This window comes from Tachyglossus aculeatus, chromosome 5 (genome assembly GCF_015852505.1).
Source record: "Tachyglossus aculeatus isolate mTacAcu1 chromosome 5, mTacAcu1.pri, whole genome shotgun sequence".
In the NCBI taxonomy this organism is placed as follows: domain Eukaryota; kingdom Metazoa; phylum Chordata; class Mammalia; order Monotremata; family Tachyglossidae; genus Tachyglossus; species Tachyglossus aculeatus.
The window spans coordinates 91,321,325-91,349,187 of record NC_052070.1 but is presented as its reverse complement, the minus strand read 5'-3'; the positions used below and the strand labels follow the sequence as shown (position 1 = coordinate 91,349,187).

The window sequence follows — 27,863 nt, the reverse complement described above, 5'->3', positions numbered from 1 at the left end:
ACAAAAAAACAAGCCTGAGCTATATGTCCAAGTCTATGGGTCTAAGAAGCAGCACGGCCTAGAGACCTGGGACTCAGAGGATCTAAGTTGATTCGTTCATTCATTCTATCGTATGTACTGAGTGCTTACTGTGTGCAAAGCACTGTACTAAGCTCTTGGAAAGTACAATTCAGCAATAGAGACAATTCCGGCCCACAGTGGGCTTACAGGCTAGAAGGGGGGAGACAGACACCAAAACAAGTAAACAGGCATCAATATAAATAAATGGAATTATAGATATATACAAATCAAAGCAATAAACAGGCATCAATATAAATAAATAGAATTATAGATATATGCAAATCAAAGTAAGTAAACAGGCATCAATATAAATAAATAGAATTATAGATATATACAAATCAAAGCAAGTAAACAGGCATCAATATAAATAAATAGAATTATAGATATGTACATATATACACAAGTGCTGTGGGGCCGAGAGAGGGGAATAGAGCAAAGGGAGTGAGTTGGGGTGACGTGGAGGGGAGGGGAAGCTGAGGAAAAGGGGGGCTTAGTCTGCCCTCTCTCCTCCAATCTGCCAATCATACTTTCCCCTTTCAAAGCCCTACTGAGGGCTCACCTCCTCCAAGAGGCCTTCCACACCAGAGGTAGGACGTGGGCCAGGACATGGTGGGACAGGCAAGAATGAGGCACAGTGAGAAGCTTAGCACCAGAGGAGCAGAGTGTGTGGACTGGGCTGTAGGAGGAAAGAAAGTAGGTAAGGTAAGAAAGGACAAGGTGATGGAGACCTTTGAAGCCAATAGTGAGGAGTTTTTGATATGGAGGTTGATAGGCAACCACTGGAGATTTTTGAGGAGGGTGGTGACATGCCCAGAATGTTTCTGTAGAAAGATAATCTGGACAGCAGAGTGAAGTATGGACTGAAGAGGGGAGAGACAGGAGGTTGGAAGGTCTTTAAAGAGGCTGATGCAGTAATCCAGTCGGGACAGGATGAGTGACTGTATTAATGTGGTAGTTCTAATCCAGGCTCTGCACTTGTCTGCTGTGTGACTTTGGGTAGTTCACCCAAATTCTCTGTGCCTCAGTTATGTCATCTGTAAAATGGGGATTAAGACTGTGATCCCCACGTGGGACATAGACTATGACCAACCTGATTATCTTGTATCTACCCCGGGGTTTAACGCAAGCATAGTGCCTGGCACATAATATGTTCTAGACTGCAAGTTTGTTATGGGCAAGGAATGTGTCTGCTAATTCCGTTATATTGTACGCTCCCAAGTGCTTAGTAGAGTGCTCTGCACATAGTTAAGTGTTTAACAAATACCAATGATTAACAAATACCATTTAAAAAAAAGTCTGACTGTAAGACTAGCGGGTTGTGGTTAAGATTCCTCAATAGAGTTGATCCCAAAGGTTCAGTCTAGGATTCTCTGAAGTGCTCTTTGATGCTGGCAGAAACAAATATCACCAGACTTAACTTTTCCTAATCTAAGTATTTAATCCCTCATTGCTGTCAGACACTAAGCATTTACTGGTTGTTTCTCTGTGTGGTAAAATCAATGTTAATTTAAAAGAAAAGAGTCCAATCTTCAATGAGTGCAAATATCTCTTGCTGTCTTTTCATTGCAAAATAGAATGGGGAAACTGTGATATTTATGTAATGTTTGGGATCAATTCAGATTTTTTTTTCTTAATAATACTTTCTTAGTAGTACTTGTTAAGCACTTACTATGTCCAGGCACTCAATAGCATTTGTTGCGCACTTACTTGTGCCAAGCACTGTATTAATCAATCAATCACAATCAATCAGTCGTATTTCTTGAGCACTTACTGTGTGCAGAGCACTGTACTAAGCGCTTGGGAAGTACAATTTGGCAACACATAGAAACGGTCCCTACCCAACAGTGGGCTCACAGTCTAGAAGGGGGAGACAGAGAACAAAACAAAACATATTAACAAAATAAAATAAATAGAATAGATACGTACAAGTAAAATAAATGGAGTAATAAATATGTACAAACGTATATACAGGTGCTGTGGGGAAGGGAAGGAGGTAAGGCGAGGGGGATGGAGAGGGGGAGATGAATGAGGGGGCTCAGTCTGGGAAGGCCTCCTGGAGGAGGTGAGCTCTCAGTAGGGCCTTGAAGGGAGAAAGAGAGCTAGCTTGGCGGATGTGGGGAGGGAGGGCATTCCAGGCCAGGGGGATGACGTGGGCCAGAGTTCGATGGCGGGACAGGCGAGAACGAGGCACGGTGAGGAGATTAGCAGCAGAGGAGCAGAGGGAGTGGGCTGGGCTGTAGAAGGAGAGAAGGGAGGTGAGGTAGGAGGGGGTGAGGTGATGGAGAGCCTTGAAGCCCAGGGTGAGGAGTTTCTGCCTGATGTGTAGGTTGATTGGTAGCCACTGGAGATTTTTGAGGAGGGGAGTAACATGCCCGGAACATTTCTGGACAAAGACAATCCGGGCAGCAGTGTGAAGTATGGATTGAAGTGGGGAGAGTCAGAGGATGGGAGATTGGAGAAGAGGCTGATACAGTAGTCCAGACGGGATAGGATGAGAGCTTGAACGAGCAGGGTAGTGGTTTGGATGGAGAGGAAAGGGCGGATCTTGGCAATGTTGCGGAGCTGAGACTGGCAGGTTTTGGTGAAGGCTTGGATGAGAGGGGTGAACGAGAGAGCGGAGTCGAGGATGACACCAAGGATGCGGGCTTGTGAGACGGGAAGGATGGTAGTGCCATTAACAGTGATGGGAAAGTCAGGGAAAGGGCAGGGTTTGAGAGGGAAGACAAGGAGTTCAGTCTTGGACATGTTGAGTTTTAGGTGGCGGGCAGACATCCAGATGGAGATGTCCTGAGGCAGAAGGTATTAAGCACTGGGGTAGCTACAAGATCATCTGGTGGGACACAGTGCGTGTCCCACATGAGGCTCACAGGTTTAATCCTCATTTAACAGATGAGATAACTGACACACAGAGAAGTGAAGTGACTTGCCCAAGGTCACACAGCAGACATGTTTAGAACTTAGGTCTTCTTGAATGTTCGAGCTTTTGAAAACCTGGATTTTTGGCAAAACTACATCCTCTTGGGTGCTTCTGAGTTTTTCAGGGTTTGGCCTGTTTGATAGATGCTGCCCAAGGGTGATGGAGGTTCTGCCCTGCATCTCCTGATCCTCTGCCAGCATTTCTGCACTCTGGGAACAGCCGTAAGATCTTCTCCATCTCTTTCCCCCTCCAGAACAGCATGGAAGTAGTTGTCTAGGGGATGGAAAAAGCTCACAAAACTCTCCACTAATCAGGCCGAAGTGATGGTGTCAAAGCCTTTGGGTTAGATAAAGTATACCTGGTGATGATGACTGAAATCACCAGTATCTTGCTGGTCTCTCAAGCCTTGGCAAGTGTCCTTGACTCTTACCTCTCTGTCAAACCCCATATACAGTCTGGTGCCGCATCCTGTTCCAGTGCTTCCTCTACTTCATTTCCAGGGACTGCCACTTGCTCTGCATCCAAATGATCACCACGTGGGTCCAGGCACTTGTCATAACATGGCTTGACTACTTCATCATTCTTCTTGCTTTATCTTACTGCCGATATTCTCTCCCCTCTCCAGGCCAAACTTCACTCTCCTGCCTGGTTCATTTTTCTAAGTCGTCATTTTTCATGTCTCCTTAATCCTCAGAAACTCCCAATTGTTGCCCATTTCCCTCTCCATCAAGCAGAAATTACTGACCGTTGACAATGAGACATTCAATTGGCTCTCTTCCTCCTAGCTATCAGTTAGTCAATCCATCAGTGGTATTTATTGAACACTTACTATGTGCAGAGCACTCTTCTAAGTGCTTGGGAGAGTACAGTATAAGAAAATTAACTAACATGTTCTCTGCCCATAATGATCTCCCTTCTACTCCCTTTACACCCCAACTTGTACTGGGATGTGAAGAACGAAGAGTCCTGCTAATGTTCTCCCTGTGCCCCAGCTCATCTTTCTTTTCGTTGACCACATGCCTATGCTCTCTTGGAACACCCTCCCCTTTAATGCCCTACAGACCATAGCTGTAGCCTAAAAATCAGTTTGTCTTGTGAAGAGAGCACAGGACTCCTCTAAGAGGTCTTCCCTAAGTCCTCATTTTCTCTACTCCCTGTACTTTCTGCATCACCCTCGTATTTTGATTTGTACCCTTTATTCACCCCACCCTCAGACCCACAGCATTTATGTACATACACAGTGTTGACTGTGTGTAGAACATGGTACAAAGTGCTTGGGAGAGTACAATCAAATTCGTTTTCTCGATCCCTGCCCTCAGGGATCTTAATGTCTGTCTCCCATTTTAGACTGCAAACTCCCTGAGGGCAGGGAACATGACTACCAACTCTTGTTGTAATGTACTCTCCCAAACACTTAATATAGTGTTCTGCACACAGTAAGTCTCGTCTTATGCTGTCGAGTCATCTCCGACCCATAGTGACTCCATAGACGCATCTCTCCTAGAATGCCCCACCTCCACCTGCAATCGTTCTTGTAGTGGATCCATAGAGTTTTCTTGGTAAAAATATGGAAGCGGTTTACCATTGCTTTCTTCTGCACAGTAAATGTGAGTCTCCGTCCTCGACTCTCTCCCATGCCACTGCTGCCCAGCACAGGTGAGTTTGGACTTGTAGCAGGTTGCCTTCCACTCACTAGCTACTGCCCAACCTAGGAATGGAATGGGTAGGCCTCTGCTTGACTTTCCCTCCCGTAGTCGAGACTGGTAGAGTACTGAAAAACTCACCAGGTGAGACCCTGAGAGGGTACACAGTAAGTGCTCAATAATTATGATTGATTGATTAATTGATTGGCAGTCCGGAGACCTGGCTTCTAATCCCAGCTTCGCCTCTTGTCACAGTGTGATCTTGGGAAACTCAGTTAACTTCTCTGTGTTTCAGGTTCCTCATCTGCAAAATAGTAATGAATACCCATACAATAACTCTACTGTCCTATCCTAACATCTTAATACAATTTTCTCCACACCATAAGCACTCAATAAATGCAATTAATTTATTGTCTCACTACTTCTCTCTCTCCATGAAACTGGGAACCCCATATAGGCAAGAGTCTGTATCTGATCTGAGGGTGTTGTATCCGCCCCAAGATTTAACTCAGTGCTTGGCTGTGTTAATCCCAGCTCCGCTACTTAGGAATAATAATAATGCTGGCATTTATTAAGTGCTTACTATGTGCAAAGCACTGTTCTAAGCTCTGGGGAGATTGCAAGGTGATCAGGTTGTCCCACAGGGGGCTCACAGTTTTCATCCCCATTTTACAGATGAGGGAACTGAGGCCCAGAGAAGTTGAGTGACTTGCCCAAAGTCACACAGCTGACATTTGGCGGAGCTGGGATTTGAACCCATGACCTCTGACTCCAAAGCCCAGGCTCTTCTCCACTGAGCCATGCTGCTTGTATGTTGTGCGATCTTGAGCAAGTCAGTTAACTTCTCTGGGCCTCAGTTACCATATCTGCAAAACGGGGATTAAGACTGTGAGTCACATGTGGAACACGGATTGTGTCCAACCTGATTACCTTGTATCTATCCCAGCGCTTAGTACATATAATACTGGAATATAGTAAGCCCTTAATACATACCACAAATATCATTATTATTACACTTCTTTCCATCTTCAAAGCCCTTTTGAAATCACATCTCCAAGAGGCCTTCCTCACTTAATTTCTAATCTCATTGTATGTCCTCCAAAGCCACTTCAACACCTCCATACCACCTAAGCCTTTAAATATTTACAACCATTTGTATCCCTTATACACATATCCCATATCTTCTATTAGTTCTTCTGAAATTTATTTTAGTGTCCCTCTCACCTTTAAGACTGTAAGATCCCTGAGGGGAGGGATCAAGAAAACTAATCTGATTGTACTCTCCTAAGCACTTAGTACCATGTTCTGCACACAGTCAACACTCAGTAAATGCTACTGATTGATTAATTGATTAATTGACTGATTGATTTATTAGGTCCTCATCATAAAAGATGGACAAGGTCTACTCCATCTGAAAAGACGTCGGGCACAAGAAGCTGTACGAGGGAATGAATTGTAGTACTAGTGCATTGCTACTCACATCTCTTGTGCTGCCAGGTGTTTAATAATAATCATGGTATTTGTTAAGCGCTTACTATGTGTCAGGCACTGTACTAAGCACTGGCATCTTTTTAAGCACTTACTATGTGCCAAGCACTGTATTGTACTGTAGCGAAGCAGTGTGGCTCAGTGGAAAGAGCACGGGCTGTGGAGTCAGTGGTCATGGGTTCAAATCCTGGCTCTGCCAATTGTCAGCTGTGTGACTTTGGGCAAGTCACTTAACTTCTCTGTGCCTCAGTTCCCTCATCTGTAAAATGGGGATTAAGACTGTGAGCCCCCTGTGGGACAGCCTGATCACCTTGTAACCTCCCCAGTGCTTAGAACAGTGCTTGGCACATAGTAAGTGCTTGATAAATGCCATTATTATTATTGTTGTTGTTATTATTATTATTATTATTATTACTAAGCCCTGGTGTAGATACAAGCTGAGCAGGTTGGTCTCAGTCCATGTCTGACTTGGGGCTCACAGTCTTAATCCCCATTTTACTGATGAGGTAACTGAAGCACAGAGAAGCTATATGGGAAGCAACATGGTCTAATAGAGCACAAGCTTGGGAGTCAGAAGGACTTGAATTCTAATCCTGGCTCTGCCAAATGTCTGCTATATGACCTCCAGCAAGCCACTTAACTTCTTTTTGCATCAGTTACCTCATGTGTAAAATGCGGATTAAGACTGTGAGCCCCATGTGGGACAGGGACTCTGTCCAACCCGATGATCTTGCGTCTACCCCAGCACTTAGAACATATTACGTGCTTAACAAACACCACCATTAGTATTATTTTATGGATGAGGTAACTGAGGCACAGAAAAGTAAAGTGACTTGCCCAAGGTCACACAGCAGACAAGTGGCAGAGCTGGGATTAGATGTTCTTGCTGTGGTGTGGAGCGCTGGGAGTGAGTAGGTGCACAGAGTAGATCCAGTACATGGTCCATTACTCCATAAACATTTTCCCCTGTTGCTGTATCAGCAAGTATTTTATTGATCCTGAACAAAAGATTTGTCTCAGAGAGTCATAAAACAGGAGTTTTCCACTAAAAAATATTCTGCCAAAATACCTCTTGCCCTGGGCAGATATAGCTACCTTTCCCATCACCAGAGATTCTGGGATTACTTCCAGTGGGCTCCAAAATAAACAAAAACCCTAAGCCAGTTAGTAAATTGTGAAACATCAAGGTCTTCTCATGGCAGCTAAGCTTTTCTGGGGAAATAAATGCTTTCTCTGAGGCCCTTGGGGGAAAAAATAAAACAAACCTCAAACTTTTTGTGAAAAGGTAAAGTATTATTCAGTGTAGGTTGTCTGTCCATGGTTTTAATAATAATAATAATAAATAGTATTTCTTAAGCACTTACTATGTGCCAGGCACTATTCTAAGCACTGGGATAGATACAAGGCAATCTGGTTAGACACAGTCCCTGTCCCACATGGGGCTCACAGTCTTAATCCTCATTTTACAGATGAGGGAACTGAGGCCCAGAGAAGTGAAGCAACTTGCCCAAGGTCACACAGCAGACAAGTGGCAGAATGGAAATTAGAATTCTGATTTTTCTAACTCCCAGGCCCATGCTCTATCCACTAGGCCATGCTGCATCTCACTAACATCCAACTGTATCCAACATCCGACTAGTTCAGGGCTAGAACTAAACGAATGGATGCAAAGTTGACTGCAAATTTCTCAGAGATTTTTTTCAAGAAAAGGCTAGTGCCTAAATCCAAAATATGTTTTGCTCCTGAACCGTATTTCCATGCTAAGGTTGAATTAAAAATACTCTTTACCTTACAGAGTTATTAAGACATTGAGAGATTTTGTTAAGACACTGAGTAACTGAGTCATTGAGAAACAGCATAGCCTAGTGGATAGAGCCCTGTCCTGAGAGTCAGAAGGACCTAAGTTCTAATCTTGATTCCACCTGGTACCTGCTGTGTGATCTTGGGCAAGTCACTTAACTTCTCTGTGCCTCAATTACCCCATCTGTAAAATGGGGATTGACTGTGAGTCCCATGTGGGACATGTACTCTGTCCAACCTGATTAGCTTGTAACTACCGCAGTGTTTAGAACAGTGCCTGGAACATAGGGAGCACTTAACAAATACAAAAAAAAAATGAATTGATGGCAAAAAAGTATTTTTAAGTACTTGGTACATGTCAATCCCTGTACTAAGTGCTGGGGTAGATACATGATAATCATGTTGGATGTAGTCTTTGTGCTACAGGGGGGTTCACAATCTAACCAAGAGGAAGTAGGATACAATCATTCATTTTATCCCACCTGGATTACTGCATCAGTCTTCTTGCTGATTACCCATCCTCAAGTCTCCCCCAACTCCAATCCATACTTCAGTCTGCTGCCCAGGTCATTTTTCTACAGAAACTTTCGGGACATGTCACCCGCTCCTCAAAAAACTCCAAGGGTTGTCCATCCACATCCGCATCAAAGAAAAACTCCTCACTATGGGCTTTAAAGCATTCCACCACCTTGCCCCCTCCTAGCTCTCCTCACTTCTCTCCTTCTTCGACCCAGCCCACACTCTTAACTCCTCTATTGCTATGCTTCTCACTGTGCCTCAATCTAGCCTGTCTTGCTGCCAACCCCTACCTCACATCCTGCCTCTGGCCTGGAGCACCCTCCCTCCTCTAATCTGACAGACAATTACTCTCCCCCCACCCCAGCTTCAAAGCCTTATTGAAGGCACATCTCATCCAAGAGGCTTTCCCAGACTAAGCCCCACTTTTCTTCATCTCCCACTCTCTTTTGCATCACCCTGACTTGCTCCCTTTGCTCTTCCCCACTCCCAGCCCCCCAGAACATATATACATATCTGTAGTTTTATTTATTTGTATTGCTGTCTGCCTTACCCACTCTAGACTGTAAGCCTACTGTGGGCAGGGAATGTGACTGTTTATTGCAGTATTGTACTCTCCCAAGCACTTAGTCCATAGCTCTGCACACTAAGTGCTCAATAAATACAATTGAACAATGAATGAATGCATAGGATTTAATCCCCATTTTACAGATAAGGAAATTGAGACACAGAGAAGTTAGTTGAGTTGCCCAAGGTGTCACAACAGACAAGTGGCAGTGCCAGGATTAAAACCCAGGTCTTCTGACTCCCTGTTCTGTGTCCTTTCGCTTGGACAAGCTGTTTCTCTAAGTGAAAGGCACCCTTTGCGTAAAATAACCTCATTCAGTTTATATAAAGACACTATATTATTTATGAAAAATGCATTTGCACCTTTTTTTTCTTCAGTACAACTAAGATAGCTTTAATTGGAAGTTTTCCCTTTACCTCTTCACAGAGAAGTCTATCTGGGGAGAGGACCGACAACAAAGACCATAGATCAAACTTTTTTCCTATGCATATATAAAATCAATCAATCAATCGTATTTATTGAGCGCTTACTGTGTGCAGAGTACTGTACTAAGCGCTTGGGAAGTACAAGTCGGCAACACATAGAGACAGTCCCTATCCAACAGCGGGCTCACAGTCTAGAAGGGGGAGACAGAGAACAAAACCAAACATACTAACAAAATAAAATAAATAGAATAGATATGTACAAGTAAGATAAATAGAGTAATAAATATGTACAAACATATATACATATATACAGGTTCTGTGGGGAAGGGAAGGAGGTAAGGTGGGGGGGATGGAGAGGGGTACGAGGGGGGAGGAAGGAAGGGGCTCAGTCTGGGAAGTCCTCCTGGAGGAGGTGAGCTCTCAGCAGGGCCTTGAAGGGAGGAAGAGAGCTAGCTTGGCGGATGGGCAGAGGGAGGGCATTCCAGGCCCGGGGGATGACGTGGGCCGGGGGTCGATGGCGGGACAGGCGAGAACGAGGCACGGTGAGGAGATTAGCGGCAGAGGAGCGGAGGGTGAGGGCTGGGCTGTAGAAGGAGAGAAGGGAGGTGAGGTAGGAGGGGGCGAGGTGATGGACAGTCTAGAAGCCGAGGGTGAGGAGTTTCTGCCTGATGTGCAGATTGATTGGTAGCCACTGGAGATTTTTGAGGAGGGGAGTAACAAGCCCAGAGCGTTTCTGGACAAAGACAATCCGGGCAGCAGCGTGAAGTATGGATTGAAGTGAGGAGAGACACAAGGATGGGAGATCAGAGAGAAGGCTGATGCAGTAGTCCAGACAGGATCGGATGAGAGCTTGAACGAGCAGGGTAGCGGTTTGGATGGAGAGGAAAGGGCGGATCTTGGCAATGTTGCGGAGCTGAGACTGGCAGGTTTTGGTGACGGCTTGGATGTGAGGGGTGAATGAAAGAGCGGAGTCGAGGATTTGTGTATATATACATACACAAACACATATACACATGCACACATGCACCCACAGGCCAGACAGAGCTCTTGCCCAAATAATATATTCAATTTTAATGATATTACTACTGCAATGAAAAGAAATGATTTTTGAAATTTAGTATATCTGCATATATTATTTTAAAAATGCGATCTGTCCTTCATTTGTTAAAAATGAGATGTCTCTCTCTTACAAAGGAAATCCTGCAAATAAAACTGTAGTCTTGGTAATAAATGAACCAATGGAATACACCCAGGGTTACACAATGCAGGATTCTTTCAGGAAACTTGACTCTTCATAATAAACTGTTATACATGTGTGGAAAATCCCAAAGGAAGTCTGCAAAATACCAAAATTTTACTGTAATTTTTTAAAATCTCCTATTTTTCTCACTTCTGCAGATCCCAGAATTATCTTAAAATAATTCATGTAATATAGAAATGTCCCCTTTGTTCATCAGTTTGCAGGATATCAATGAGTAGATGTGTTTCGGTATACTTGACTGCATTCCACGTTTGAAGGGCCTCTAGAAGTCCTCAGCTAACCATCACCCAGAAACTGAAGCTGCTGTATTGTTGGAAAGTTCAGTGCCCGACTAGTATGGAGCCAGCTAGGGCATTCCCACATTTACACGTTAAGTGTACACATGCACAGTCATCCCTTTGAGCAGCTGGGAGCCATGTGCACCAATCCCCTGCAGTTGTGTTGCCAACTTGTACTCCCCAAGCGCTTAGTACAGTGCTCTGCACACAGTAAGCGCTCAATAAATACGATTGATTGATTGTGTGGTAACATCTTCAAGGAAATATTACAAAGGCCCATGCAGATTGGGATCAGACTCAGATGCGGGGGTCATCAGGTACAATAGGGGCTGGGAAAGGAGCTGGAGGTAATAATATAATAATGATGGTATGTATTAATCAAGCACTGTTCTAAGAGCTGAGGTAGAAACAAAGTAATCCTGTTGGACATAGTCCCTGTCCCACATGGGGCTCACAGTCTTGATCCCCATTTTAAAGATGAGGGAACTGAGACACAAGGAAGTTAAGTGATTTGCCCAAGGTGACACAGCAGACAAGTGGCTGAGCCGAGATTCAAACCCATGTCCTCTAACTCCCAAGCCCATGCTCTTACCACTAGTCCATGATAATAATAATGATGGTATTTGGTAAGCGCTTACTATGTGCCAAGCACTGTTTTAATGTGCTGGAGCAGATACAGGGTAATCAGGTTGTCCCACATGGGGCTCACAGTTTTAATCCACATTTTACAGATGAGGTAACAGGCACAGAGAATTTAAGTGACTTGCCCAAAGTCACACAGCCGATAAGTGGCAGAGCTGGAATTAGAACTCATGACCTCTGACTCCCAAGCCCGTGCTCTTTCCAGTGAGCCATGCTGCTTCATGATGCCTCCCATGGTAGATATGTGCGTGGACTGGAGAACCAGAACCAGGTTGGGTCAGACCAAGGAAATCCATCCTGTCTGATCTCTTTCTGGAGTCCTCAAATCCAACAGAAAATTACTCTCCCCCCACTTCAAAGCCTCATTGAAGGCACATCTCTTCCAAGAGGCCTTCCCAAGTAAAGCTCACCTTTCCTCTGTCCAACCTGATAAACTTGCTTCGTAGCTCTGGCAAATAGTATGTGTTTAACAAATACCATTTTAAAAAAAGTCCTCTGACTCCCTGGCTCTTTACAGTAGGCCATTTTGCTTAAAAAAATTGCCCCTCTGGGATTCCCTGGTACAGGTTGGGGCACCTAGAAAATTGCTGTCTTCCGTCTTCCAGGAAACATAATCCAGCAGTGATCCCAGGTTGGATTTTATTTCCTAGAGTCTCTTTCTGAACTAATAAAACTTCTCTGGAGGCCCCAGGTTTTCCAAAACCCCTTCCCACCAAATTTGGACCATGGTATCTCCCTCACCTGGCAGCACTGAAATATTTCACGGTGCCAAATCATGCAAAGAACAACTTAAGGAATTGACATCTCTTGAGATACAGAACAGCATTATATACTTTGTGTGTGCTTAAAAAATACTTGTTGACTGTGTGGAATTGTAATTCAGGCTTTCTCCCCCATTTCAATTTTCAGTTTCCTTTTTTTCATTAAAGTTAATGATAGATTAATTACTCAATCAGTAGTCTTTGAGGGCTTGCTGTATGCAGAATCCTGTGGTAAGACCTTGGGGGAGTATCTTTCCCCTCAAGGAGTTTACAGTTCAGTGGGAAAGACAGACATAAAAACAAATTACAGGAAAGCAACTGAGTATAAGGATATGCACATAAAACTGTGGTTGAGGTTAGTACTTTAATACTTAGGGGGTAGGACTAAATGCATAATGGATGCAGTAAGGGGGAAAAATAGGATGGAGAGATGAGGTATTAGCCAGGGCAGGCTTTGTGAAGAACATATGATTTAAGTAGGGCTTTGAAGATTGGGATAGTAGTCATCTGCTGGATTTGGAGGGAGAGGGGATTCCTGGAGGACATGAGCAAGGGGTTGATGGTAAAAAGAGATGAGATGGAAATATACAGAGTTAATTGGTGCTAGAGGAGCAAAGTGCGTGGGCTGAGTTGTAGTTGGAGAGAAACGAGGATACGTAGTGGGGAAAGAGCTGATTGAGGGCCTTGAAGCAGATATTGAGAAGTTTCTGCTTGATGCGGTGATGAGTGGGCAACTTGTGAAGTTTTGGAGGAGGAGATTATAAAATAGATTATAAAACATTCCAAAATATGTAGGTCAAGATTCATATAATCATACTTATCTTTCACGTACATGTATTGCCTTGTCGTTTCTGACGTTATTTGATCTAGGTGTGGTTGAAGACACCAGTGCATTGCCAATAATCCTTTCAGTACTGGTTCCGCCAGTAAAAATTGCTCATTTTATTTAGGTATTAAAAGATTAAGGCCCATTAGTTGTCATCCTTTGGCGATCCTGATTAGAATGAGTGAGGTAAACAAATTTTAGGCCTCTTTTTTTTAGTCCTCTGCCCATTTTGAAGTAAACAGTGCATTCCTAAATTACACTGATCAAAAATCCAGGGTTTTATCAAAGTGTTCCTGCCTTTCTGGAAGGGAAGGGGAGGGTGTGCAAGGACATGCAGGTAAATTATTTGTCCACTAGTGGATACAGTGGGTGCATTTTATTTATTTTTTAATGACATTTAATTAGCTGTTGTTATTTGCAGAGCACTGTACTAAGAGCTTGGGAGAGTACAATGCAACAGAGTTAGCAGACACATTCCCTGCCCACAGTGAGTTTACAGTCTAGAAGCACCATGATGTAGTGGATAGAGCATGAACCTGGGAGTCAGAAGGTCATAGGTTCCAATCCCTGCTCTGCCACTTACCTGCTGTGTGACCTTGGGCAAGTCACTTCACTACTCCACCCCTCAGTTACCTTATCTGTAAAATAGGGATTGAGACTGGGAACCCCACGTGGGACAGGGACTATGTCCAACCTGATTTGTTTGTATCCACACAGTGCTTTGTACAAATGCCTGGCACATAGTAAGTGCTTAACAAATACCACAATTATTACGATTATTATAGAGGTGTTTCTATGGAATTTGGGTTCAGGGTGGGTGGCAAGAGAGACCCAGTGGAGCCACAGTGAGAAGCCCCATCCACTGTTGTTACCACACTAACCCAAGCACTTTTTTATGGCAGTCATTAAGCATTTATTACCTGTCAAACCCTGTTCTAAGTGCTTGATTATTGCATCAGGGTCCTCACCGCTTAGCCTCCTTGCTCCTGTCTCTCCCCTCTCTAGTCCTTACTTTAATCAATCAACCAATCAGTGGTACTTATTGAGCACTTACTACACACAGATCACTGTACTAAGTGCTGGAGAGACTACAGTAACAATGGAATTTGCAGACACATTTCCTGCTTATAAGCTGCTTGGCTCATTGTCTAAAAATATGTTCAATCCATGTATCCCCATTCCTCAAAAACCTCTAGTGTTTGCCCATCCATCTCTGCATCAAACAGTAAGTCCTTGCCATTGGCTTTGATGCACTCAATCAGCTCTCCCTTCCTACCTTACTTCGCCGATCTACTCCAAACCAGTCTACACATTCCACTCCTCTAACACCAACCTAATCATTGTTCCTCGGCCTCATCTGTCCAACTGCCTACCCCTTACCTCTGTCCTCTCTTTGACCTGGAATTCACTTCCTTCATATCTTACAGACCAAATCTTCAAAGTCCATGCGCTTAGTACTGTACTCCTTAAGGGTTGAGATATTCATCCCATCTCCAGGCCCAAGCACTTAAGTACATATTCTTATATTCTGCCTTTTCCCTTATCTGTAACTTGTTTTAATGTCTGCCTCCCCCTTTAGTCCATAAGCTCCTTGTGAGCAGAGAGGGATCTTGTCTACCAACTCTGTTGTACTGTTGTAAGCACTTAGTACAGTAAGTACCCAGTAAATACCATTGATTCATTGATTAATTGGTTGAGGTAAACCCAGGTCTTTCTTCACTTGCTAAGTTTTCAGTGGCATGTAATAACAGTGATAATGATGATAATAATTATCTAGATTGTAAGTTCATGGGCAGGGAATGTGACTGCTTATTGTTATATTGTACTCTCCCAAACAGTTTAATACAGTGCTCTGCACATGGTAAGAGCTCAAAAAATATGATTTAATGAATCAATAATAATAATAATATTTGATGAATGCTTCCTATGCGCCTATCACTGTACTAAGCGTTGGGATAGATAAAGATAATTAGATCCCATATGGGGTTTTCAGTCTAACAAACAGGTATTGAATCCCCATTTTGCAGATTAGGGAACCGAGACAGGAGAAGTTAAGTGACTTGCCCCAGGTCACACAGCAAGTAAGTGGTGGGGCAAAATAGTAGTTTTCCTTTCCCAGCTCTAGGCACCTGAACTTCCCTAGTCCCCTCCTGTCATCCCCACCCCCTTTCTATTTCTTATTCAAGTCCAGTGGGCTCTACTGGGGACTCTGCTGTTCCTGCTGCCACCATTTCTAGTACTAAGGCATTCCTAGAGTACTTAAAAGGAAAACATTATATTTCTAAATAAAATTATTTTAGCAGTAGAGTTAATTTCTCTCTTCTTGAAGGATTTGTACTCTCCCAAGTGCTTAGTACAGTGGTCTGAATGCAGTAAACCCTCAGTAAATATCACTGATTGATTAGTTGGTTGATTGAACTCCAGTACACAGTTAATAGCAATGGAAAAGCAAAATCATATGACTTGGACAGTTTTGTGTGACAGGCATCCCCTGTCATGTTAGTCTTCAATTGCAATGACCAAATTGCATCTAATATCACAGGTGGGTGTGTCCAGAGTATCTGAGAAAGAGCTGAGACTACTGTTTGATACTAAATAAAATGATTGTCCTGGCTGAAAACTTAACATTATTAATAACACTGTTTCATGAGTTGGCATTAGCAAATATAACGGTGAGTTCAGATGAAAAAATGCCTATTAGGATAGATCGTGGCTCTTTCATAATGATATTAATTATGATAGTAGTAGTAGTTGTTAAAATCAATTTCTTAAGCATTTACTGGGTGCAAAGCACTGTACCAAGTGCTGGGAAAAAATACACAGGTGAGAGTGAGATGCATTCTCTAGCCCCTAAGGGCTTACAACCTTGGAATAAAGAGGGTGGTTGAGGATGGACACATAAGGAAAGATAAAACAATAAAAATACCAAAACCATTTAAGATACAAAGATTAAGGTGCAGCTAGAGGAAGGCATACATTTAATACAAATAATTGAATGAATATGTATGTTATAAATATATATACACACATAAGTATAGTCAGTCAATCATATTTATTTAGCACTTACTGTGTGCAGAGCACTGATTAAGTGGTTGGGAGAGTACAATATAACAATAAACAGACACATTCCCTGCCCACAACAAGCTTACAGTCTATATAATTGTTCATTCAATTACTTGTTCTGATTCCACATTTTGTAAATATTTTTATGCCCACCTCTCCCCATTCTACTGTAAATTCCTTGTGGGTGGTACTAAATACCAAGTACTTAGTACAGGGTATTGCTCTCAGTGGGTACTCCATTCCAGTAGTAATAATATTAGTAGTAGTAATGGTATTTATTAAGCACTTGCATTGTATAAAGCACTAGACTAGGTACTGGAGTTAAAAGAGACACGTTTTTACTGTGTACATTGTGGCCAATACTGGGCCCCACATTGGCCTTTTTAGTTACACAAAAGTTCATCAAAGGTGAATTTCACCTGCAGTGGTGGCTTCTTCAATTATTAATGACAGGTATATGTGTTTGGGGTTTTTGTGTGTGTGTGTATGTGTGTGTGTGTGTCCCCATGTACGTCCATATATATGCCCATATGTGTGTGTGTGTGTGTATACACAGAGAGGGACACACACACAATCACACAAGGAACTAGAAAATCAAATCAATAAGGCCAGCATAAACTTTGTGAGACTGTCTACACACATATATTTATATATCAATCAATCAATCAATCATATTTATTGAGCGCTTACTGTGTGCAGAGCACTGTACTAAGTGCTTAGGAAGTACAAGTTGGCAACATATAGAGACAGTCCGTACCCAACAGTGGGCTCACAGTCTAAAAGGGGGAGACAGAGAACAAAACCAAACATATTAACAAAATAAAATAAATAGAATAGATATGTACAAGTAAAATAAATAAATAAATAAATAGAGTAATAAACATGTACAAACATATACATATATACAGGTGCTGTGGGGAAGGGAAGGAGGTAAGATGGGGGGATGGAGAGGGGGACGAGGGGGAGAGGAAGGAAGGGGCTCAGTCTGGGAAGGCCTCCTGGAGGAGGTGAGCTCTCAGTAGGGCCTTGAAGAGAGGAAGAGAGCTAGCTTGGTGGATGGGCAGAGGGAAGGCATTCCAGGCCCAGGGGATGACGTGGGCCGGGGGCCGATGACAAGACAGACTTTGAGCCCGACTGTGAGCCCGCTGTTGGGTAGGGACTGTCTCTATGTGTTGCTGACTTGTACTTCCCAAGCTCTTAGTACAGTGCTCTGCACACAGTAAGCGCTCAACAAATACGATTGACTGATTGATTGATTGACAGGCGAGAATGAGGCACAGTGAGGAGATTAGCGGCAGAGGAGCGGAGGCTGCGGGCTGGGCTGTAGAAGGAGAGAAGGGAGGTGAGGTAGGAGGGGGCGAGGTGATGGAGAGCCTTGAAGCCGAGGGTGAGGAGTTTCTGCCTGAGGCGCAGATTGATTGGTAGCCACTGGAGATTTTTGAGGAGGGGAGTAACATGCCCAGATCATTTCTGGACAAAGACAATCCGGGCAGCAGCATGAAGTATGGATTGAAGTGGGGAGAGACACGAAGATGGGAGATCAGAGAGAAGGCTGATGCAGTAGTCCAGACGGGATAGGATGAGAGCTTGAACGAGCAGGGTAGCGGTTTGGATGGAGAGGAAAGGGCGGATCTTGGCAATGTTGCGGAGCTGAGACCGGCAGGTTTTGGTGATGGCTTGGATGTGAGGGGTAAATGAGAGAGTGGAGTCGAGGATGACACCAAGGTTGCGGGCTTGTGAGACGGGAAGGATGGTAGTGCCGTCAACAGAGATGGGAAAGTCAGGGAGAGGGCAGGGTTTGGTAGGGAAGACAAGGACTTCAATCTTGGACATGTTGAGTTTTAGGTGGTGGGCAGACATCCAGATGGAGATGTCCTGAAGGCAGGAGGAGATGCGAGCCTGGAGAGAGGGGGAGAGAGCAGGGGCAGAGATGTAGATCTGGGTGTCATCAGCGTAGAGATGATGTGTGTACATATGTATTTCAAACTTTAGCTCACCACGCAGCAGCTGTTTAGGTTTCCTACTGACATTCATTCTTCTCACAAACCTACCCAGACTACATTCTAGGACTTCACTGTTTGTTGTCCTGTCTTACCGTTCAGCGGTGACTATCACATGTAAATTACACCAATGAAACTGCTCAAGGAATTGAATGTGACATTTGTAGGGACTCCAGGTCTCACAGCCATAGAAGAAGCTGGAGAGCCCTTCACTTTTGTAGATGTTTAGTTTGTTCTGGAGCCTAATATCAAACTGCCATCCCACTCTGACAGTCTCCCAAAGTTTGGGCTGGCCTCCTTGATTTGTTTCTCTATTTCTTTATCTGTGATGGCATAATTGGTTATAGTACTGACCACTTTAACATTGATAGGGCAGCTACTATTTTATACGCCCCTACCATTTTTAGAAGGGGAATTATGCTGAAGCAACCTTGGGGGGATCAGTGTTAAGGCCCCCTGGATTTTGGGAGACCTGTTTGCAATGCTGAGACGCCCCACTTCATTCAGTCATATTTACTGAGCATTTACTGTGTGCAGAGCATTGTATTAAGCGCTTGGGAGACAGCTGTGTTCTCTGTCCAAAAATAACCCAGTTCAAACTACCTTTCCCTGGATCAAATCTAATTCTAATCCCTTGTATGCTCTGTACTTGCCTGTAGGTTTCCCAGAGCTCATATTCTTCCAGTCCTTTCCCCTCTTCTCTTGGATCATTTCAGTCTCACCCTCTCCAGATCATTCAGTCACAAGGTCTGCTTTCTCACCCTCGGAGGCGGGAGCCGCATACTAACCATTGGATCCCAATCTCCAGGATACTTTAACCATAATCCAGGAACCTCTCTGATCTTTCCCTCATAACTTTGTCAATTCAGGATCCACAGCATGAGCTTTCCCTGTGTCCTGCTGTCCTAGGCATGCAACTTACCAACCTCTCACCTTGAAGATGGCTGAGAGTCTCCTTCTCCTATTAACCATTCCCCACTACTTTCTCAGCAATCCTTCTCTCCGATTGGCTTGCCTAAGTTTTTCCTCTTCCCTTGGGGAGGGGAACCATGGAGTGACTCTCCTGACTCCCTCCTGTGTCTCTTAATAATAATAATAATTATGGTATTTGTTATGTGCTTACCATGTGTCAGGCACTGTTCTAATCACTGGGGTAGATACAAGCAAATCGGGTTGGATACAGTCCCTGACCCATGTTGGTCTCACAGTCTCAATCCTCATTTTACAGATGAGGTAACTGAGGCCTATAGAAGTGAAATGACTTGCCCAAGGTGACACAGTAAGCAAGTAGCAGAGCCAGAATTAGAACTCATGGCCTTTAGTCTCCCAGGCCCATGCTCTGTCTACTACACCATCCTATCTATAAGTGGGCACCAGTGGAATTGGTCATCACAATGTCATAAGGAACCTGACTTGAACACTTTTTTATGGTATTTATTAAACATTATGTTTCAGGCACCATACTAAGTGCTGGAGTAGATACAAGCTAATCAGGTTGGACATAGTCCCTGTTCCACATAGGGCTCACAGTCTTAATCACCATTTTGCAGATGAGGTAACTGAGTCACAGAGAAGTGAGATGACTTGTCCAAGGTCACACAGCAGACAAGTGGTAGAACCGGGATTGGTACTCAGTTCCTCTGACTTCCAAGTCCCTGCTCTATCCACTATGCTATGCTGCTTCACCTCTGTGTTTAGCTACTGTGACTGAATTGATCATCTCCCACTTTGTCACAGATGCAGATTTTTATATACTAGCTGTTTTATTTTGTTGTCTGTCTCCCCCTTCTAATATGTTTTGTTTTGTTTTCTTGTCTATCTCCCCCTTCTAGACTGTGAACCCACTGTTGGATAGGGACCTTCTCTATATGTTGCCAACTTGTACTTCCCAAGCGCTTAGTACAGTGCTCTGCACACAGTAAGCGCTCAATAAATGCGATTGAATGAATGAATGAAGTGACTTGCCCCAGGTCACACAGCAGGTAAGTGGTGGGGAAAGATAGTAGTTTTCCTTTCCCAGCTCTAGGCACCTGAACTTCCCTAGTCCCGTTCTGCCAACCCCGCTTCCTCTCTATTTCTTATTCAAGTCCAATGGGCTCTACTGGGGACTCTGCTGTTCCTGCTGCTGCCATTTTCCTGGTTGCCTCTGCAGCCCTGCCTTCCAGGGTTATAAATTCAGGGCACCAGGGCCAGACCAGAGCGGGATGGGGAAAGAGCAGGCAGTGGGTAAGTGAGCCTCAGACCTTTCCTCTACCCTTTCACCACCTTTTCTCCATCACCACTGCTGTGTTTTCTTCCATTTCACACTGGTTTGGTCTTGGAGCCTTGAAGGCAGAGATAACCAGCCACAAAAGCCAGTGTGGCTGGGGCCGATAGGGAAGCAGCATGGCATAGTGGATAGAGCAAAGGCCTGAGAGTCAGAGGGACCTGGGTTTTAATTCTGACTCTGCTGCTTGTCTTCTGTGTGACCTCGGACAAGTCACTTAACTTCTCAGTGTCTGTTACCTCATCTATCTGTAAAATGGGGATTAAGACTGTGAGCCCCGTGTGAAACAGGGGTTGTGTCCAACCTGATTAACTTGTACCTACCCCAGAGCTTAGTACAGTGCCTAGCACATAATACAAGCTTAACAAATGTCATTACAAAAAAAAAAAACCAAAACAATGTGGAACCTATTTGGACCCATGGTTATCTGGTCACCCATTTTTTCCCTAAGTACAACAGGATTTCTGGCAGCGGTTCCTGGCATTCCTGAGACCCATTTGAGCCCTGACTGTGGGTTAGAGGTGGAGGAGGAGCTGGACACAGGTGAGGATATGTCCATTTGTGCTCAGGGATACCACATAAGCTCTCACCACCCTTCTTTAGAAACAAGAGTGTTACCCGCTGGACCAAAAACTCATTATGAGCAGGGAGCATCTCTGCTAGTTTTGCTGTATCATACTCTCCCAAGCACTTAGTACAGTACACTGCACAGAGAAAGTGTTCAATAAATACTGCCGATTGATTAACCACAAGGAACCATAGAGTGGTTCGCCATTTCTGGCTGTCCAGTGGGCAATGGTGTTTTCTATAAAAGTCACATAAGGTGGTCAAAGAAATTCCTTTTTTATGGTATTTCTTAACCACTTACTTTGTGCCAGGCACTTACTAAGTGCTGAAGTAGACACAATCTAATCAGGTTGGACACAGTCCTTGACCCACATGGGGTTTATAGATTTAATCCCTATTTTACAGATGAGCTAACTGAGGCACAAGGAAGTTGGGACTTGCCTATGGTCACACATCAGACAAGTGGCACAGTCAGGATTAGAACCCAAGTCCTCTGACTCCTAGGCCTGTGCTCTTTCCAACAGGTCATACCGTGGCAACTGCAACCTCGTTTTGAAACGGTAGATATACACAGAAGGAGGTAAATATATTTCAGGGGTTGTGAAGGAATCAGTGTTTTAATCCCAGAAATTATTATGAATGAATGAACTTTACAAATCCCCTCAGAGCACAGTGTTAGTCTGTTTTCAAGATTAATCTTGGGCTGTATAAGAACTGTGGCTTGAACTAACAGGCATATATCATTGTTTTCACAACAGGGTCCTGTGATGCAATATGAACTTGCTTCACTTTCTTAATTCCATTCATATGTGCAATTCAGATTTGTAATTCATCCCAGGAACCTTTCACAAATTTGTAAGAACCTAGTGAGGTGAAATTCCATAGCCTTCCCTGACATGAACTGAACTGAGTCATTCAGGCATGCCATTCTGCAATGGAAATGAGCCTTTTGATTCATACCTTTCTCATACGAGATTGAAAAGCTGAGTTGTGGCCAGATAGAATTGCTCAAAACCATAGGTCTTTTTTATAAGAAAAGGGAAGGAAGTCCAGTTTCTGAATTAATCTTAACTCTGGAAAGATGGTGTCAGCTGGCCAGGAATTCTCACCAAAGCTCCCTGAGAGCCAGGTAGACCTAGAGAGTTTTCTTCTTGATGGTTGGAAGGGAACAATATTCTCTTTATGAGAGGTAGAGGAAAGAGCAAAGGACTAGAATCTACTGGAAATTTTCAGTATTCTCCATTGTGGTTTCATAGACAGTGCACCACAATGTCCTTATTCTGTCCTTCTGCACAGAATATTTTTGGTCTCAGTCCTACTTCTACCTTCTTCCCACTTGGTTAATACTTGGAATCAACCCTGCAATATTTCTATCTCCCACATCTTGCAGAAAACTACAAGGATTTCTTTGCAAAAATGAAACAGGAATCTGGTATCCTGCCGGTTCCTCATTAGAGAGAGGAAAGGAGGAATGAGAAAAAGTGGAGAAAGCCGTGCCAAAATTAATTCTAGCCTCCTCACTGGAGACTTCTGGAGGAGTGTGTTCTTTATGGCTGGGGACCCAGCTGCAATCTCTTTTTTTATGGGACTACCCCAGAAACATAATACATCTGCTCCTGGTGAGGTTTCACACTAACACACAAATACCATTGTAAAGCATTTTACTTGATCAAGCCACTTCAACAGATTGAGAAGATGCGTGGAAATTAAACACTTTCATCATGTTGTATCTAAATGATAAGAAATAATGCTTCCAGTCACACTAAGGTGGAATCGTATCGTAGAATTATGTATAGGTGGGATTCCTACTGGGAAGGGATGAGGTATTATCCCCTACTGCTGAATTGAATTATTGCTTTGTTGACCCAAGGTGCTTTGGATTTGCAGAAACTTGATTTAATTTGCATATATATGAACCAACTTGCATTTCACCCACTCATTAGGGTCCCTTTATAACTGAGCTGGGGACAGTGGATTAAGTTGGGAGTCAGTGGGGCAAGCAAGGTGGGTCTCCTGGACAGGAAGATGGCCTCAAGTAAAGAGAGACTAAAGATGAGAAAGGATGTCAGCATGAGATTTGGGATTGGATAGAGGGAACCAATTGGAGGGGCAGTAGTACCACAAGGAAGTCCAAAGGATTTTAATTTCTGTTGTGTGTGGGAACCCTGTGATATGGATGTCACCTAATTCAATTGAGGAATGAAAGGACCAATATACAGAAAACTGGCTTAATACTTTAGAGCAAGTGTCCTCCAAATCCTGTCACCAAATCCTGTTGGTTTTACCTTCATAACATCTCTAGAATCCTCCCTTTCCGCTCCACTCAAACTGCTCCCATACTGATCCAAGTAATAGCTTACTTGGGGGCCTTGACTACTGTAACAAGCTTCTTGCTGACCTTCCTTCATCCTGTCTCTTTCTTCCTTATTCATACCGTACTTTACTCTGCTGCCAGGATCATTTTATTAAAAAAAACATTCAGACCCTGTCTTTCATTCCTCTCAAAAACCTCTAACGGTTACCCATCTTTCTCTGGATCAGAGATACTCCTTAGCATCAACGTCAATGCACTCAGTCAGCTCTCCCCTCCTACTTTACCTTGCTGATCTCTTACAACAACCCAACCCACTTTGCTCCACCTCCAACCTACTCACTGTACTTCAATCTCATCTTTCTCCCTATTAACCTTTGCCCACATCCTCTCTCTGGCCCATATCTGACAGATCACCACTCCCCCTTTTATATCTGACAGATCACCACTCTCCCCACCCTCAAAACCTCATTCATATCATATCTCTTTCAAGAGACCTCTCCTGACTCCCGCTTCCCTTATTTGCCCTCTTTTCTGCGTAACTTGTACACTTTGATCTGTACCCCTTAAGCACTTTGATAATCACCTTACCCCCAGCCCCACAGCACTTATATAAATATTCATCTGTAGTTTATCTTAATGTCTGCCTCCTCTTCTATCTTTAAGCTCCTTGTGGGTAGGGATCATATCCACCTACATTATTGTATTTTGCTCTCCCAACCATTTAGTACAGTGCTTTGCACACAGTAAGAGCTCAATAATAATAACAATAATGGCATTTGTTAAGCACTTAATATGTGTGAAGTACTGTTATTCAACTAATAAATGCCATTAGTTGATCCAATGCTAAATTCAGGCATCTGCAACTCTGAATAAGCACCATCTGGAGAGTTCCTGAATTTATGATCTTGAACAATGGTCATCCAGTAAAGACGATTTACCTCTTCATCTCCGAACAAGTACAAGTAACTAATTCATTCACTCAGTCATATTTATTAAGTGCTTACTGTGTGCAGAGCACTGTACTAAGTGCTTGGGAAAGTACAGTACAGCAATAAAGAGTTACAATCACTGCTCACAATTAGCTCACAGTCTGGGGGTAGAGGCAGACATCAATACAAATAACAGACATCAATATGAATAAATAAAACTTCTTATATATACATAAGTGCCATGGGGCTAGTAGCAGGGTGAGGGGAAGCAAAGGGAGCAATTCAGAGTGATATAGAAGGGAGTGGGAGATGAGGAAAAGTAGGGCTTAGTCAGGGAAGGCCTCTTGGAGGAGATGTGCCTTCAGTAAGGCTTTGAAGTGGGGGAGAGTAATTGTCTGGAGGATTTGAAGAGGGGTGGCATTCCAGGCCAGTGGTAGGACATGGGCCAGGAGTTGGTGGTGAGACAGGCAAGATCAAGGCACAGTGAGAAGGTTAGCAGCAGAGGAGTGAAGTGTGTGTGCTGGGTTGTAGAAGACGAGAAGCAAGGTAAGGTAGGAGAGGGTGAGGTGATGGAGTGCTTTAAAGCCAATGGTGAGGAGTTTTTGTTTGTTACAGAGGGGAATAGTAGCAACTGAGGGACCTAGTGGAGACTGGGAATTCATTCATTCATTCATTCAATCGTATTTATTGTGTGCAGAGCACTGTAATAAGCATTTGGGAGAGTACAAAATAACATTAACTGACACATTCCTTGCCCACAACAAGGGAATAGGACAAGAATCTGGGCCCCCAGCTTGAGGCCATTCAGGCTTGGGACAGGCACATTTGGACCATCTTCACTGGTAGGTTTCCCAGTCAGGCACTTGAAAGGTATTTGGAATTGTGTTATCTTGTCTGAAGTGTTGCTGGAGGATTTGGGCTAGGCTCCTCAGTGATCCTACTTAAATACAATAAACAACCCTTAACTCATGTTTGTAAGGAAATGTGCCATTTGAGAAGACAGGGCACTATTCAGTGTCTTAGTCACTGGGTGAGAATTGGAACCTATAATGGACTCAACCTTTCCTGCTGAAGAAGGCCATACCCATTAGGATTAAGTATAAATTTATTACACCAGAATTCTTTTTTATGATATTTGTTAAATGCTTACCATGTGCCTGGTTCTGTACTGAGTGCTGGTGTAGATTCAAGCTAATCAAGTAGGACATAGTCAGTGTCCCACATGAGGTTCACAGTCTAAATCCCCATTTTACAGATGAGGTAACTGAGGCACAGAAGAAGTGAGGTGACTTGTCCAAGGTCACACAGCAGGCAAGCGTTAAGGCCAGTTTTAGAACCCAGGTCTCTCTGACTCCCAAGTCCAAGCTCTATCCACTAGGCCATGTGGCTTATTATACTATTGTCTACTGAAAATGTTGCAATGGCATGTCTTCATGAGTAAGTAAACTTTATAAAGATACTTTTTTCAGTCAATAAATATCACTTCGGGGCCCAAATATGTACTTAGAGCACTGCACATTAAAGTGGCAACCTAGTGTAAAATGGTAATAAAGATCAGTTTTGAGGGCATTTGCCCCCTATCCAGTCTCAATATTTCGTCAGATAACAGACTGTTATTTTTATCAAATGCCACTGAGTCATTTCTGATTCACGGTGATTCTATGGATATATTTTCTCCAGAGCATCCTATCTTCTACCATAATCCATAACCTTGCTATTGGTTCTTCATTATTATTATAATTATGGTTTCTATCTATCTAGCTGCTGGTCTGCCTCTTCCACATTTTCCCTGGAATTTAATAGACTGTATTTCAGGCTTTTTCACACCTCAAGGGTTTATCTGGTCTCTCTGATGCCACCCTGGTGAGCTTCCAGGGGAGCCCATAGAGTCCAGGCAAGGTGGGAGTGGAATCAGATGGGAAGGCAATATTTATTTTTATTTCAGAATTTTTGGTCAACAATCATTCAATCATATTGAGCATTTACTGTGTGTATATCACTGTACTAAACACTTGGGAGAATAAAATACAACAGAGTTGGTAGACGTTTCCTGGCCACAAGGAGCTTACACCCTAGGGGGAGAGACAGACATTAAAATGAATTGTAGGTATGTACTTAAGTGTTGTGGGGCTGAAGACAGATGAATAAAGTGTACAAATCCAAGTGCAAGGGTGATGCAGTAGGGAAAGGGAGCAGGGGAAATGCAGGGGAAATGGGAAATGCAGGCTCAGTCCATTTCCATTTTCCATAATCCATTTTCCCCATCCCCAGGTCTGAAATTCGGGGAGAGAGAGAGGAGTGACCTTAGAACTCTTTGTCCTGAATGACTGAGTGTGCACATGATGAGGAAGAACCAAAAAGATTTAAAACAAAGGGATGACATTACTTGGTCAGACTAATGGTCTGTACTGTGTCAGGCAAAGATCCTTGGAGTCATATTTTTGAGGGCTTTTATACTGCAAATATTTCAACTTGCATCTGTACAGCCCTGTAAGTACTCCCCAAGTAAAGAAAGTTTTTTTAAAAAATTAGGATTGCTAATCCTGTCCCAGGATCATCAATGTCAGCAGGCCCACTTGACTGGCAGATTGTACCTACTTGTGGTCATTTTCCTTAACTGAGCTTTGGATCTAAACAAGCCTGGATTGATGGGGCCAGAGTCCAGAGCAGGGTCAGATTGGGAGCCTTAATGGGGAAGGGAGGCTTGAGAAGTTGAGAAGCGTGAGAAGTAAAGTTCCTTTACTTCCTCAGTGCCATTACTCTCCTTGCCTGGCTCTATTTGAGAGCATAGTGGCTTTGGCTTTTTCTTTGGGCTCTCTCTTCACCAAAGCACAGCTACTTCTTGGGAATTTGGAAAGTGAGTATAGGAAAGGAGTAGGTAGGAGGAGAAAAAGGAAACATTAAGTGTGAAGAGAAACAGACCCCATAGGAAAAGATAATGTGACAAGACTAATGAGGTGTTCTCCAAGGAAGTTATTTAAAATGCAAATAAAAATAATACATTCCAGTTTTCCATTTTCTATTTCTAAATCTTCTTTCCCACGTTTCCTCAACAATTCATCAATAGGGATTAACTTGAAGTGATATTTTTACTACATTTTAACCATCCTATTCCGGTTGTACTGAGACTTATCCAAAAATTACCTGAGGAGGAAATTCTGAATATAGAAAGAACAAAGTAAATGTTTTTGATCTATGCAACACTTTCTTTTTAGAGTTGCCCCATACATTTTTCCCCTTATTTTGTTTGTGACATATGGACCATCTGATAGCATCCTTGAGTAGCAGGTGTTAATAATGAAAACTCCTGAGCCACCCTTAAGGACTGAATCTCGTGTAAGTTTCTTGCGGGCAGGTAACGTATCTACCAACTCTGTTGTACTGTACTCTTCCAAGGGCTTAGTACAGGGCTCTGCACACAGTAAATGCTCAATAAACACCATTGACTGATTGATAGAAAAAACTATTTTTGCTTTCTCAAATGGCTTTCAGCTGATTCTTCTAACTATGCTACAAAGTACTGTCGTAAATCCCCCTTT

The 27,863-nt window shown here is 43.3% G+C and overlaps 1 non-coding gene across 1 annotated transcript; it reads right to left on the bottom strand.

Annotated features, from left to right (window-relative positions):
• Positions 1 to 4,643: 4,643 nt before the first annotated feature.
• LOC119929258 lies at positions 4,644 to 4,782 on the bottom strand. The gene has a single exon (XR_005451390.1). It is a non-coding gene; the product is annotated as a small nucleolar RNA SNORA7 (small nucleolar RNA).
• Positions 4,783 to 27,863: the final 23,081 nt, after the last annotated feature.